The following is a 14,660-nucleotide window of genomic DNA, read 5'->3' as shown; positions in this document are numbered from 1 at the left end:
TGAGGCCTATGGTGGAATAGGAAACATCTTCACATAAAACCTAGACAGAAGCATTCTTTGAAACTTCTTTATGATGTGTGCATTCAACTCACAGAGTTGAACCTTCCTTTTCATGGAGCAGTTTGGAAAGAGCCTTTGTGCAGCCTCTGCAAGTGGATATTTGGAGCTCTTTCAGGCCTTCGTTAGAAACGGGAATATCTTCCCATTAAAACTGGATAGAAGCATTCTCACAAACTGCTTTGTGATGTGTGTGTTCAACTCACAGAGTGGAACCTTTCCTTTGCTAGAGCAGTTTTGAAACACTCTTTTTGTAGAATCTGCAAGTGTTCGTTTGGAGCGCTTTGAGGCCTATGGTGGAAAAGGAAATATCTTCACATAGAAACGAGACAGAAGCATTCTCAGAAACCCCTTTATGGTGAGTGCATTCAACTCAGAGAGATAAGCCTTCCTTTTGATAGAGCACTTTTGAAACTCTGTTTTTGCAGAATCTGCAAGTGGATATTTGGAGTCCTTTCAGGCCTTCGTTGGAAACGGGAATATCTTCACATGAAAACGAAACAGAAGCGTTCTGTGAAAGTGCTTTGTGTAGTATGAATCCAACTCACAGAGTTGAACACTTCTTTTGAAGGAGCAGTTTTGAAACACTCTTTTGGTAGAATCTGCAATTGTTCATTGGGAGCGCTTTGAGGCCTAATGTGGAAGACTAAATACCTTCACATAATATCCAGACACAAGCATTCTCTGAAAGTTCTTTAGGATGTGTGCTTTCAACTCACAGTGTTCCACCTTTCTTTTCAAAGTGCAGTTTTGAAACACTCTTTTTAAAGTTTCTGCAAGTGGATATTTGGAGCTCTTTCAGGCCTTCGTTGGAAACGTGAATATCTTCACATAAAAAATAGACAGAAGCATTCTCAGAAACTGCTTTTTGTTGTGAGCGCTCAACACACAGAGTTGAACCCTGCTTTTGATAGAGTACTTTAGAAACACTCTCTTTGCAGAAATTGCAAGTGTTCATTTGGAGCGCTTTGACGAGTACGGTGGAAAAGGAAACAACTTCACATAAAAAGTAAACAGAAGCACTCTAAGAAACAGCTTTCTGATGTGTGCATTCAACTAACAGAGTGGAACCTTCCTTTGGTTAGAGCAGCTTTGTAACAGTGTATTTGCAGAAACTGCAAGAGGATACTTGGAGCTCTTTGAAGTGTTCGTTGGAAACGGGACTATCTTCACATAAAAACGAGACGGAAGTGTTCTCTGAAACTGCTTTGTGTTGTATGCATTCAATTCAAACAGGTGAACCTTTCTTTGGATAGAGCAGTTTGAAACACTCTTTTCGTAGAATCTGCAAGTGTTCATTCGGTGGGCTTTGAGGCCTATGGTGGAATAGGAAACATCTTCACATAAAACCTAGACAGAAGCATTCTTTGAAACTTCTTTATGATGTGTGCATTCAACTCACAGAGTTGAACCTTCCTTTTCATGGAGCAGTTTGGAAAGAGCCTTTGTGCAGCCTCTGCAAGTGGATATTTGGAGCTCTTTCAGGCCTTCGTTAGAAACGGGAATATCTTCCCATAAAAACTGGACAGAAGCATTCTCACAAACTGCTTTGTGATGTGTGTGTTCAACTCACAGAGTGGAACCTTTCCTTTGCTAGAGCAGTTTTGAAACACTCTTTTTGTAGAATCTGCAAGTGTTCGTTTGGAGCGCTTTGAGGCCTATGGTGGAAAAGGAAATATCTTCACATAGAAACGAGACAGAAGCATTCTCAGAAACCTCTTTATGATGTGTGCATTCAACTCAGAGAGATAAGCCTTCCTTTTGATAGAGCAGTTTTGAAACTCTGTTTTTGTAGAATCTGCAAGTGGATATTTGGAGCCCTTTCAGGCCTTCGTTGGAAACGGGAATATCTTCACATGAAAACGAAACAGAAGCGTTCTGTGAAACTGCTTTGTGTAGTATGAATCCAACTCACAGAGTTGAACACTTCTTTTGAAGGAGCAGTTTTGAAACACTCTTATGGTAGAATCTGCAATTGTTCATTAGGAGCGCTTTGAGGCCTATGGTGGAAGACTAAATACCTTCACATAATATCCAGACACAAGCATTCTCTGAAAGTTCTTTAGGATGTGTGCTTTCAACTCACAGTGTTCCACCTTTCTTTTGAAAGAGCAGTTTTGAAACACTCTTTTTAAAGTTTCTGCAAGTGGATATTTGGAGCTCTTTCAGGCCTTCGTTGGAAACGTGAATATCTTCACATAAAAACGACACAGAAGCATTCTCAGAAACTGCTTTGTGTTGTGAGCGCTCAACACACAGAGTTGAACCCTGCTTTTCATAGAGCACTTTAGAAACACTCTCTTAGCAGAATTTGCAAGTGTTCATTTGGAGCGCTATGACGCGTACGGTGGAAAAGGAAACAACTTCACATAAAAACTAAACAGAAGCACTCTAAGAAACAGCTTTCTGATGTGTGCATTCAACTAACAGAGTGGAACCTTCCTTTGGATAGAGCAGCTTGGTAACAGTGTATTTGCAGAAACTGCAAGAAGATATTTGGAGCTCTTTGAAGGGTTCGTTGGAAACGGGACTATCTTCACATAAAAACGAGACAGAAGTGTTCTCTGAAACTGCTTTGTGTTGTATGCATTCAACTCACACAGGTGAACCTTTCTTTGGATAGAGCAGTTTGAAACACTCTTTTCGTAGAATCTGCAAGTGTTCATTCGGTGGGCTTTGAGGCCTACGGTGGAATAGGAAACATCTTCACATGAAACCTAGACAGAAGCATTCTTTGAAACTTCTTTATGATGTGTGCATTCAACTCACAGAGTTGAACCTTCCTTTTCATGGAGCAGTTTGGAAAGAGCCTTTGTGCAGCCTCTGCAAGTGGATATTTGGAGCTCTTTCAGGCCTTCGTTAGAAACGGGAATATCTTCCCATTAAAACTGGATAGAAGCATTCTCACAAACTGCTTTGTGATGTGTGTGTTCAACTCACAGAGTGGAACCTTTCCTTTGCTAGAGCAGTTTTGAAACACTCTTTTTGTAGAATCTGCAAGTGTTCGTTTGGAGCGCTTTGAGGCCTATGGTGGAAAAGGAAATATCTTCACATAGAAACGAGACAGAAGCATTCTCAGAAACCTCTTTATGATGTGTGCATTCAACTCAGAGAGATAAGCCTTCCTTTTGATAGAGCAGTTTTGAAACTCTGTTTTTGTAGAATCTGCAAGTGGATATTTGGAGCCCTATCAGGCCTTCGTTGGAAACGGGAATATCTTCACATGAAAACGAAACAGAAGCGTTCTGTGAAACTGCTTTGTGTAGTATGAATCCAACTCACAGAGTTGAACACTTCTTTTGAAGGAGCAGTTTTGAAACACTCTTTTGGTAGAATCTGCAATTGTTCATTAGGAGCTCTTTGAGGCCTATGGTGGAAGACTAAATACCTTCACATAATATCCAGACACAAGCATTCTCTGAAAGTTCTTTAGGATGTGTGCTTTCAACTCACAGTGTTCCACCTTTCTTTTGAAAGAGCAGTTTTGAAACACTCTTTTTAAAGTTTCTGCAAGTGGATATTTGGAGCTCTTTCAGGCCTTCGTTGGAAACGTGGATATCTTCACATAAAAACTAGACAGAAGCATTCTCAGAAACTGCTTTGTGTTGTGAGCGCTCAACACAGAGAGTTGAACCCTGCTTTTGATAGAGCACTTTAGAAACACTCTCTTTGCAGAACTTGCAAGTGTTCATTTGGAGCGCTTTGACGCGTACGGTGGAAAAGGAAACAACTTCACATAAAAAGTAAACAGAAGCACTCTAAGAAACAGCTTTCTGATGTGTGCATTCAACTAACAGAGTGGAACCTTCCTTTGGATAGAGCAGCTTTGTAACAGTGTATTTGCAGAAACTGCAAGAGGATACTTGGAGCTCTGTGAAGTGTTCGTTGGAAACGGGACTATCTTCACTTAAAAACGAGACAGAAGTGTTCTCTGAAACTGCTTTGTGTTGTATGCATTCAATTCAAACAGGTGAACCTTTCTTTGGATAGAGCAGTTTGAAACACTCTTTTCGTAGAATCTGCAAGTGTTCATTCGGTGGGCTTTGAGGCCTATGGTGGAATAGGAAACATCTTCACATAAAACATAGACAGAAGCATTCTTTGAAACTTCTTTATGATGTGTGCATTCAACTCACAGAGTTGAACCTTCCTTTTCATGGAGCAGTTTGGAAAGAGCCTTTGTGCAGCCTCTGCAAGTGGATATTTGGAGGTCTTTCAGGCCTTCGTTAGAAACGGGAATATCTTCCCATAAAAACTGGACAGAAGCATTCTCACAAACTGCTTTGTGATGTGTGTGTTCAACTCACAGAGTGGAACCTTTCCTTTGCTAGAGCAGTTTTGAAACACTCTTTTTGTAGAATCTGCAAGTGTTCTTTTTTAGCGCTTTGAGGCCTATGGTGGAAAAGGAAATATCTTCAAATAGAAACGAGACAGAAGCATTCTCAGAAACCTCTTTATGATGTGTGCATTCAACTCAGAGAGATAAGCCTTCCTTTTGATAGAGCAGTTTTGAAACTCTGTTTTTGTAGAATCTGCAAGTGGATATTTGGAGCCCTTTCAGGCCTTCGTTGGAAACGGGAATATCTTCACATGAAAACGAAACAGAAGCGTTCTGTGAAACTGCTTTGTGTAGTATGAATCCAACTCACAGAGTTGAACACTTCTTTTGAAGGAGCAGTTTTGAAACACTCTTTTGGTAGAATCTACAATTGTTCATTAGGAGCGCTTTGAGGCCTATGTTGGAAGACTAAATACCTTCACATAATATCCAGACACAAGCATTCTCTGAAAGTTCTTTAGGATGTGTGCTTTCAACTCACAGTGTTCCACCTTTCTTTTGAAAGAGCAGTTTTGAAACACTCTTTTTAAAGTTTCTGCAAGTGGATATTTGGAGCTCTTTCAGGCCGTGGTTGGAAATGTGAATATCTTCACATAAAACTAGACAGAAGCATTCTCAGAAACTGCTTTGTGTTGTGTGCGCTCAACACACAGAGTTGAACCCTGCTTTTGATAGAGCACTTTAGAAATACTCTCTTTGCAGAATTTGCAAGTGTTCATTTGGAGCGCTTTGACGCGTACGGTGGATAAGGTAACAACTTCAGAAAAAAACTAAACAGAATCACTCTAAGAAACAGCTTTCTGATGTGTGCATTTAACTAACAGAGTGGAGCCTTCCTTTGGATAGAGCAGCTTCGTAACAGTGTATTTGCAAAAACTGCAAGAGGATATTTGGAGCTCTTTGAAGCGTTCGTGGGAAACGGGACTATCTTCACATAAAAACGAGACAGAAGTGTTCTCTGAAACTGCTTTGTGTTGTATGCATTCAACTCACACAGGTGAACCTTTCTTTGGATAGAGCAGTTTGAAACACTCTTTTCGTAGAATCTGCAAGTGTTCATTCGGTGGGCTTTGAGGCCTATGGTGGAATAGGAAACATCTTCACATAAAACCTAGACAGAAGCATTCTTTGAAACTTCTTTATGATGTGTGCATTCAACTCACACAGTTGAACTTTCCTTTTCATGGAGTAGTTTGGAAAGAGCGTTTGTGCAGCCTCTGCAAGTGGATATTTGGAGCTCTTTCAGGCCTTCGTTAGAAACGGGAATATCTTCCCATAAAAACTGGACAGAAGAATTCTCACAAACTGCTTTGTGATGTGTGTGTTCAACACACAGAGTGGAACCTTTCCTTTGCTAGAGCAGTTTTGAAACACTCTTGTTGTAGAATCTGCAAGTGTTCGTTTGGAGCTCTTTGAGGCCTATGGTGGAAAAGGAAATATCTTCACATAGAAACGAGATAGAAGCATTCTCAGAAACCCCTTTATGATGTGTGCATTCAACTCAGAGAGATAAGCCTTCCTTTTGATAGAGCAGTTTTGAAACTCTGTTTTTGCAGAATCTGCAAGAGGATATTTGGAGCCGTTTCAGGCCTTCGTTGGAAACGGGAATATCTTCACATGAAAACGAAACAGAAGCGTTCTGTGAAACTGGTTTGTGTAGCATGAATCCAACTCACAGAGTTGAACACTTCTTTTGAAGGAGCAGTTTTGAAACACTCTTTTGGTAGAATCTGCAATTGTTCATTAGGAGCGCTTTGAGGCCTATGGTGGAAGACTAAATAACTTCACATAATATCCAGACACAAGCATTCTCTGAAAGTTCTTTAGGATGTGTGCTTTCAACTCACAGTGTTCCACCTTTCTTTTGAAAGAGCAGTTTTGAAACACTCTTTTTAAAGTTTCTGCACGTGGATATTTGGAGCTCTTTCAGGCCTTCGTTGGAAACGTGAATATCTTCACATAAAAACTAGACAGAAGCATTCTCAGAAACTGCTTTTTGTTGTGTGCGCTCAATACACAGAGTTGAACCCTGCTTTTGATAGAGCACTTTAGAAACACTCTCTTTGCAGAATTTGCAAGTGTTCATTTGGAGCGCTTTGACGCGTACAGTGGAAAAGGAAACAACTTCACATAAAAACTAAACAGAAGCACTCTAAGAAACAGCTTTCTGATGTGTGCATTCAACTAATAGAGTGGAAATTTCCTTTGGATAGAGCAGCTTTGTAACAGTGTATTTGCAGAAACTGCAAGAGGATATTTGGAGCTCTTTGAAGCATTCGTTGGAAACGGGACTATCTTCACATAAAAACGAGACAGAAGTGTTCTCTGAAACTGCTTTGTGTTGTATGCCTTCAACTCACACAGGTGAACCTTTCTTTGGATAGAGAAGTTTGAAACACTCTTTTCGTAGAATCTGCAAGTGTTCATTCGGTGGGCTTTGAGGCCTATGTTGGAATAGGAAACATCTCCACATAAAACCTAGACAGAAGCATTCTTTGAAACTTCTTTATGATGTGTGCATTCAACTCACAGTGTTGAACCTTCCTTTTCATGGAGCAGTTTGGAAAGAGCCTTTGTGCAGCCTCTGAAAGTGGATATTTGGAGCTCTTTCAGGCCTTCGTTAGAAACGGGAATATCTTCCCATTAAAACTGGATAGAAGCATTCTCACAAACTGCTTTGTGATGTGTGTGTTCAACTCACAGAGTGGAACCTTTCCTTTGCTAGAGCAGTTTTGAAACACTCTTTTTGTAGAATCTGCAAGTGTTCGTTTGGGGCGCTTTGAGGCCTATGGTGGAAAAGGAAATATCTTCACATAGAAACGAGACAGAACCATTCTCAGAAACCTCTTTATGATGTGTGCATTCAACTCAGAGAGATAAGCCTTCCTTTTGATAGTGCAGTTTTGAAACTCTGTTTTTGTAGAATCTGCAAGTGGATATTTGGAACCCTTTCAGGCCTTCGTTGGAAACGGGAATATCTTCACATGAAAACGAAACAGAAACGTTCTGTGAAACTGCTTTGTGTAGTATGAATCCAACTCACAGAGTTGAACACTTCTTTTGAAGGAGCAGTTTTGAAACACTCTTTTGGTAGAATCTGCGATTGTTCATTAGGAGCGCTTTGAGGCCTATGGTGGAAGACTAAATACCTTCACATAATATCCAGACACAAGCATTCTCTGAAAGTTCTTTAGGATGTGTGCTTTCAACTCACAGTGTTCCACCTTTCTTTTGAAAGAGCAGTTTTGAAACACTCTTTTTAAAGTTTCTGCAAGTGGATATTTGGAGCTCTTTCAGGCCTTCGTTGGAAACGTGAATATCTTCACATAAAAACTAGACAGAAGCATTCTCAGAAACTGCTTTGTGTTGTGAGCGCTCAACACACAGAGTTGAACCCTGCTTTTGATAGAGCACTTTAGAAACACTCTCTTTGCAGAATTTGCAAGTGTTCATTTGGAGCGCTTTGACGCGTACGGTGGAAAAGGAAACAACTTCACATAAAAAGTAAACAGAAGCACTCTAAGAAACAGCTTTCTGATGTGTGCATTCAACTAACAGAGTGGAACCTTCCTTTGGATAGAGCAGCTTTGTAACAGTGTATTTGCAGAAACTGCAAGAGTGTACTTGGAGCTCTTTGAAGTGTTCGTTGGAAACGGGACTATCTTCACATAAAAACGAGACAGAAGTGTTCTCTGAAACTGCTTTGTGTTGTATGCATTCAATTCAAACAGGTGAACCTTTCTTTGGATAGAGCAGTTTGAAACACTCTTTTCGTAGAATCTGCAAGTGTTCATTCGGTGGCCTTTGAGGCCTATGGTGGAATAGGAAACATCTCCACATAAAACCTAGACAGAAGCATTCTTTGAAACTTCTTTATGATGTGTGCATTCAACTCAGAGAGTTGAACCTTCCTTTTCATGTAGTAGTTTGGAAAGAGTCTTTTTGCAGCATCTGCAAGTGGATATTTGGAGCTCTTTCAGGCCTTCGTTAGAAACGGGAGTATCTTCCCATAAAAACTGTACAGAAGCATTCTCACAAACTGCTTTGTGATGTGTGTGTTCAACTCACAGAGTGGAACATTTCCTTTGCTAGAGCAGTTTTGAAACACTCTTGTTTTAGAATCTGCAAGTGTTCGTTTGGAGCGCTTTGAGGCCTATGGTGGAAAAGGAAATATCTTCACATAGAAACGAGACAGAAGCATTCTCAGAAACCTCTTTATGATGTGTGCATTCAACTCAGAGAGATAAGCCTTCCTTTTGATAGAGCAGTCTTGAAACTCTGTTTTTGCAGAATCCGCAAGTATATGTTTGGAGCCCTTTCAGGCCTTCGTTGGAAACGGGAATATCTTCACATGAAAACGAAACAGAAGCGTTATGTGAAACTGCTTTGTGTAGTATGAATCCAACTCACAGAGTTGAACACTTCTTTTGAAGGAGCAGTTTTGAAACACTCTTTTGGTAGAATCTGCAATTGTTCATTAGGAGCGCTTTGAGGCCTATGGTGGAAGACTAAATACCTTCACATAATATCCAGACACAAGCATTCTCTGAAAGTTCTTTAGGATGTGTGCTTTCAACTCACAGTGTTCCACCTTTCTTTTGAAAGAGCAGTTTTGAAACACTCTTTTTAAAGTTTCTGCAAGTGGATATTTGGAGCTCTTTCAGGCCTTCGTTGGAAACGTGAATATCTTCACATAAAAACTAGACAGAAGCATTCTCAGAAACTGCTTTGTGTTGTGAGCACTCAACACACAGAATTGAACCCTGCTTTTGATAGAGCACTTTAGAAACACTCTCTTTGCAGAATTTGCAAGTGGTCATTTGGAGTGCTTTGACACGTACGGTGGAAAAGGAAACAACTTCACATAAAAAGTAAACAGAAGCACTCTAAGAAACAGCTTTCTGATGTGTGCATTCAACTAATAGAGTGGAACCTTCCTTTGGATAGAGCAGCTTTGTAACAGTGTATTTGCAGAAACTGCAAGAGGATATTTGGAGCTCTTTGAAGCATTCGTTGGAAACGGGACTATCTTCACATAAAAACGAGACAGAAGTGTTCTCTGAAACTGCTTTGTGTTGTATGCCTTCAACTCACACAGGTGAACCTTTCTTTGGATAGAGCAGTTTGAAACACTCTTTTCGTAGAATCTGCAAGTGTTCATTCGGTGGGCTTTGAGGCCTATGTTGGAATAGGAAACATCTCCACATAAAACCTAGACAGAAGCATTCTTTGAAACTTCTTTATGATGTGTGCATTCAACTCACAGTGTTGAACCTTCCTTTTCATGGAGCAGTTTGGAAAGAGCCTTTGTGCAGCCTCTGAAAGTGGATATTTGGAGCTCTTTCAGGCCTTCGTTAGAAACGGGAATATCTTCCCATTAAAACTGGATAGAAGCATTCTCACAAACTGCTTTGTGATGTGTGTGTTCAACTCACAGAGTGGAACCTTTCCTTTGCTAGAGCAGTTTTGAAACACTCTTTTTGTAGAATCTGCAAGTGTTCGTTTGGGGCGCTGTGAGGCCTATGGTGGAAAAGGAAATATCTTCACATAGAAACGAGACAGAAGCATTCTCAGAAACCTCTTTATGATGTGTGCATTCAACTCAGAGAGATAAGCCTTCCTTTTGATAGAGCAGTTTTGAGACTCTGTTTTTGTAGAATCTGCAAGTGGATATTTGGAACCCTTTCAGGCCTTCGTTGGAAACGGGAATATCTTCACATGAAAACGAAACAGAAACGTTCTGTGAAACTGCTTTGTGTAGTATGAATCCAACTCACAGAGTTGAACACTTCTTTTGAAGGAGCAGTTTTGAAACACTCTTTTGGTAGAATCTGCAATTGTTCATTAGGAGCGCTTTGAGGCCTATGGTGGAAGACTAAATACCTTCACATAATATCCAGACACAAGCATTCTCTGAAAGTTCTTTAGGATGTGTGCTTTCAACTCACAGTGTTCCACCTTTCTTTTGAAAGAGCAGTTTCGAAACACTCTTTTTAAAGTTTCTGCAAGTGGATATTTGGAGCTCTTTCAGGCCTTCGTTGGAAACGTGAATATCCTCACATAAAAAGTAGACAGAAGCATTCTCAGAAACTGTTTTTGTTGTGAGCGCTCAACACACAGAGTTGAACCCTGCTTTTGATAGAGCACTTTAGAAACACTCTCTTTGCAGAAATTGCAATTGTTCATTTGGAGCGCTTTGACGAGTACGGTAGAATAGGTAACAACTTCACATAAAAACTAAACAGAAGCACTTTAAGAAACAGCTTTCTGATGTGTGCATTCACCTAACAGAGTGGAACCTTCCTTTGGATAGAGCAGCTTGGTAACAGTGTATTTCCAGAAACTGCAAGAAGATATTTGGAGCTCTTTGAAGCGTTCGTTGGAAACGGGACTATCTTCACATAAAAACGAGACAGAAGTGTTTTCTGAAACTGCTTTCTGTTCTATGTATTCAACTTACACAGGTGAACCTTTCTTTGGATAGAGCAGTTTGAAACACTCTTTTCGTAGAATCTGCAAGTGTTCATTCGGTGGGCTTTGAGGCCTATGGTGGAATAGGAAACATCTTCACATAAAACCTAGACAGAAGCATTCTTTGAAACTTCTTTATGATGTGTGCATTCAACTCACAGTGTTGAACGTTCCTTTTCATGGAGCAGTTTGGAAAGAGCCTTTGTGCAGCCTCTGCAAGTGGATATTTGGAGCTCCTTCAGGCCTTCGTTAGAAACGGGAGTATCTTCCCATAAAAACTGGACAGAAGCATTCTCACAAACTGCTTTGTGATGTGTGTGTTCAACTCACAGAGTGGAACCTTTCCTTTGCTAGAGCAGTTTTGAAACACTCTTGTTTTAGAATCTGCAAGTGTTCGTTTGGAGCGCTTTGAGGCCTACGGTGGAAAAGGAAATATCTTCACATAGAAACGAGACAGAAGCATTCTCAGAAACCTCTTTATGATGTGTGCATTCAACTCAGAGAGATAAGCCTTCGTTTTGATAGAGCAGTCTTGAAACTCTGTTTTTGCAGAATCTGCAAGTGTATGTTTGGAGCCCTTTCAGGCCTTCGTTGGAAACGGGAATATCTTCACATGAAAACGAAACCGAAGCGTTCTGTGAAACTGCTTTGTGTAGTATGAATCCAACTCACAGAGTTGAACACTTCTTTTGAAGGAGCAGTTTTGAAACACTCTTTTGGTAGAATCTGCAATTGTTCATTAGGAGCGCTTTGAGGCCTATGGTGGAAGACTAAATACCTTCACATAATATCCAGACACAAGCATTCTCTGAAAGTTCTTTACGATGTGTGCTTTCAACTCACAGTGTTCCACCTTTCTTTTGAAAGAGCAGTTTTGAAACACTCTTTTTAAAGTTTCTGCAAGTGGATATTTGGAGCTCTTTCAGGCCTTCGTTGGAAACGTGAATATCTTCACATACAAACTAGACAGAAGCATTCTCAGAAACTGCTTTGTGTTGTGAGCACTCAACACACAGAGTTGAACCCTGCTTTTGATAGAGCACTTTAGAAACACTCTCTTTGCAGTATTTGCAAGTGGTCATTTGGAGTGCTTTGACACGTACGGTGGAAAAGGAAACAACTTCACATAAAAACTAAACAGAAGCACTCTAAGAAACAGCTTTCTGATGTGTGCATTCAACTAACAGAGTGGAACCTTCCTTTGGATAGAGCAGCTTTGTAACAGTGTATTTGCAGAAACTGCAAGAGGATATTTGGAGCTCTTTGAAGCATTCGTTGGAAACGGGACTATCTTCACATAAAAACGAGACAGAAGTGTTCTCTGAAACTGCTTTGTGTTGTATGCCTTCAACTCACACAGGTGAACCTTTCTTTGGATAGAGCAGTTTGAAACACTCTTTTCGTAGAATCTGCAAGTGTTCATTCGGTGGGCTTTGAGGCCTATGGTGGAATAGGAAACATCTTCACATAAAACCTAGACAGAAGCATTCTTTGAAACTTCTTTATGATGTGTGCATTCAACTCACAGAGTTGAACCTTCCTTTTCATGGAGCAGTTTGGAAAGAGCCTTTGTGCAGCCTCTGCAAGTGGATATTTGGAGCTCTTTCAGGCCTTCGTTAGAAACGGGAATATCTTCCCATAAAAACTGGACAGAAGCATTCTCACAAACTGCTTTGTGATGTGTGTGTTCAACTCACAGAGTGGGACCTTTCCTTTGCTAGAGCAGTTTTGAAACACTCTTTTTGTAGAATCTGCAAGTGTTCGTTTGGAGCGCTTTGAGGCCTATGGTGGAAAAGGAAATATCTTCACATAGAAACGAGACAGAAGCATTCTCAGAAACCTCTTTATGATGTGTGCATTCAACTCAGAGAGATAAGCCTTCCTTTTGATAGAGCAGTTTTGAAACTCTGTTTTTGTAGAATCTGCAAGTGGATATTTGGAGCCCTTTCAGGCCTTCGTTGGAAACGGGAATATCTTCACATGAAAACGAAACAGAAGCGTTCTGTGAAACTGCTTTGTGTAGTATGAATCCAACTCACAGAGTTGAACACTTCTTTTGAAGGAGCAGTTTTGAAACACTCTTATGGTAGAATCTGCAATTGTTCATTAGGAGCGCTTTGAGGCCTATGGTGGAAGACTAAATACCTTCACATAATATCCAGACACAAGCATTCTCTGAAAGTTCTTTAGGATGTGTGCTTTCAACTCACAGTGTTCCACCTTTCTTTTGAAAGAGCAGTTTTGAAACACTCTTTTTAAAGTTTCTGCAAGTGGATATTTGGAGCTCTTTCAGGCCTTCGTTGGAAACGTGAATATCTTCACATAAAAACGACACAGAAGCATTCTCAGAAACTGCTTTGTGTTGTGAGCGCTCAACACACAGAGTTGAACCCTGCTTTTCATAGAGCACTTTAGAAACACTCTCTTAGCAGAATTTGCAAGTGTTCATTTGGAGCGCTATGACGCGTACGGTGGAAAAGGAAACAACTTCACATAAAAACTAAACAGAAGCACTCTAAGAAACAGCTTTCTGATGTGTGCATTCAACTAACAGAGTGGAACCTTCCTTTGGATAGAGCAGCTTGGTAACAGTGTATTTGCAGAAACTGCAAGAAGATATTTGGAGCTCTTTGAAGGGTTCGTTGGAAACGGGACTATCTTCACATAAAAACGAGACAGAAGTGTTCTCTGAAACTGCTTTGTGTTGTATGCATTCAACTCACACAGGTGAACCTTTCTTTGGATAGAGCAGTTTGAAACACTCTTTTCGTAGAATCTGCAAGTGTTCATTCGGTGGGCTTTGAGGCCTATGGTGGAATAGGAAACATCTTCACATGAAACCTAGACAGAAGCATTCTTTGAAACTTCTTTATGATGTGTGCATTCAACTCACAGAGTTGAACCTTCCTTTTCATGGAGCAGTTTGGAAAGAGCCTTTGTGCAGCCTCTGCAAGTGGATATTTGGAGCTCTTTCAGGCCTTCGTTAGAAACGGGAATATCTTCCCATTAAAACTGGATAGAAGCATTCTCACAAACTGCTTTGTGATGTGTGTGTTCAACTCACAGAGTGGAACCTTTCCTTTGCTAGAGCAGTTTTGAAACACTCTTTTTGTAGAATCTGCAAGTGTTCGTTTGGAGCGCTTTGAGGCCTATGGTGGAAAAGGAAATATCTTCACATAGAAACGAGACAGAAGCATTCTCAGAAACCTCTTTATGATGTGTGCATTCAACTCAGATTGATAAGCCTTCCTTTTGATAGAGCAGTTTTGAAACTCTGTTTTTGTAGAATCTGCAAGTGGATATTTGGAGCCCTATCAGGCCTTCGTTGGAAACGGGAATATCTTCACATGAAAACGAAACAGAAGCGTTCTGTGAAACTGCTTTGTGTAGTATGAATCCAACTCACAGAGTTGAACACTTCTTTTGAAGGAGCAGTTTTGAAACACTCTTTTGGTAGAATCTGCAATTGTTCATTAGGAGCGCTTTGAGGCCTATGGTGGAAGACTAAATACCTTCACATAATATCCAGACACAAGCATTCTCTGAAAGTTCTTTAGGATGTGTGCTTTCAACTCACAGTGTTCCACCTTTCTTTTGAAAGAGCAGTTTTGAAACACTCTTTTTAAAGTTTCTGCAAGTGGATATTTGGAGCTCTTTCAGGCCTTCGTTGGAAACGTGGATATCTTCACATAAAAACTAGACAGAAGCATTCTCAGAAACTGCTTTGTGTTGTGAGCGCTCAACACACAGAGTTGAACCCTGCTTTTGATAGAGTACTTTAGAAACACTCTCT

The sequence above is a fragment of the Pongo pygmaeus genome, chromosome X, assembly GCF_028885625.2.
Source record: "Pongo pygmaeus isolate AG05252 chromosome X, NHGRI_mPonPyg2-v2.0_pri, whole genome shotgun sequence".
NCBI classification, from domain to species: Eukaryota; Metazoa; Chordata; class Mammalia; order Primates; family Hominidae; genus Pongo; species Pongo pygmaeus.
This window is presented reverse-complemented; position numbering follows the sequence as displayed.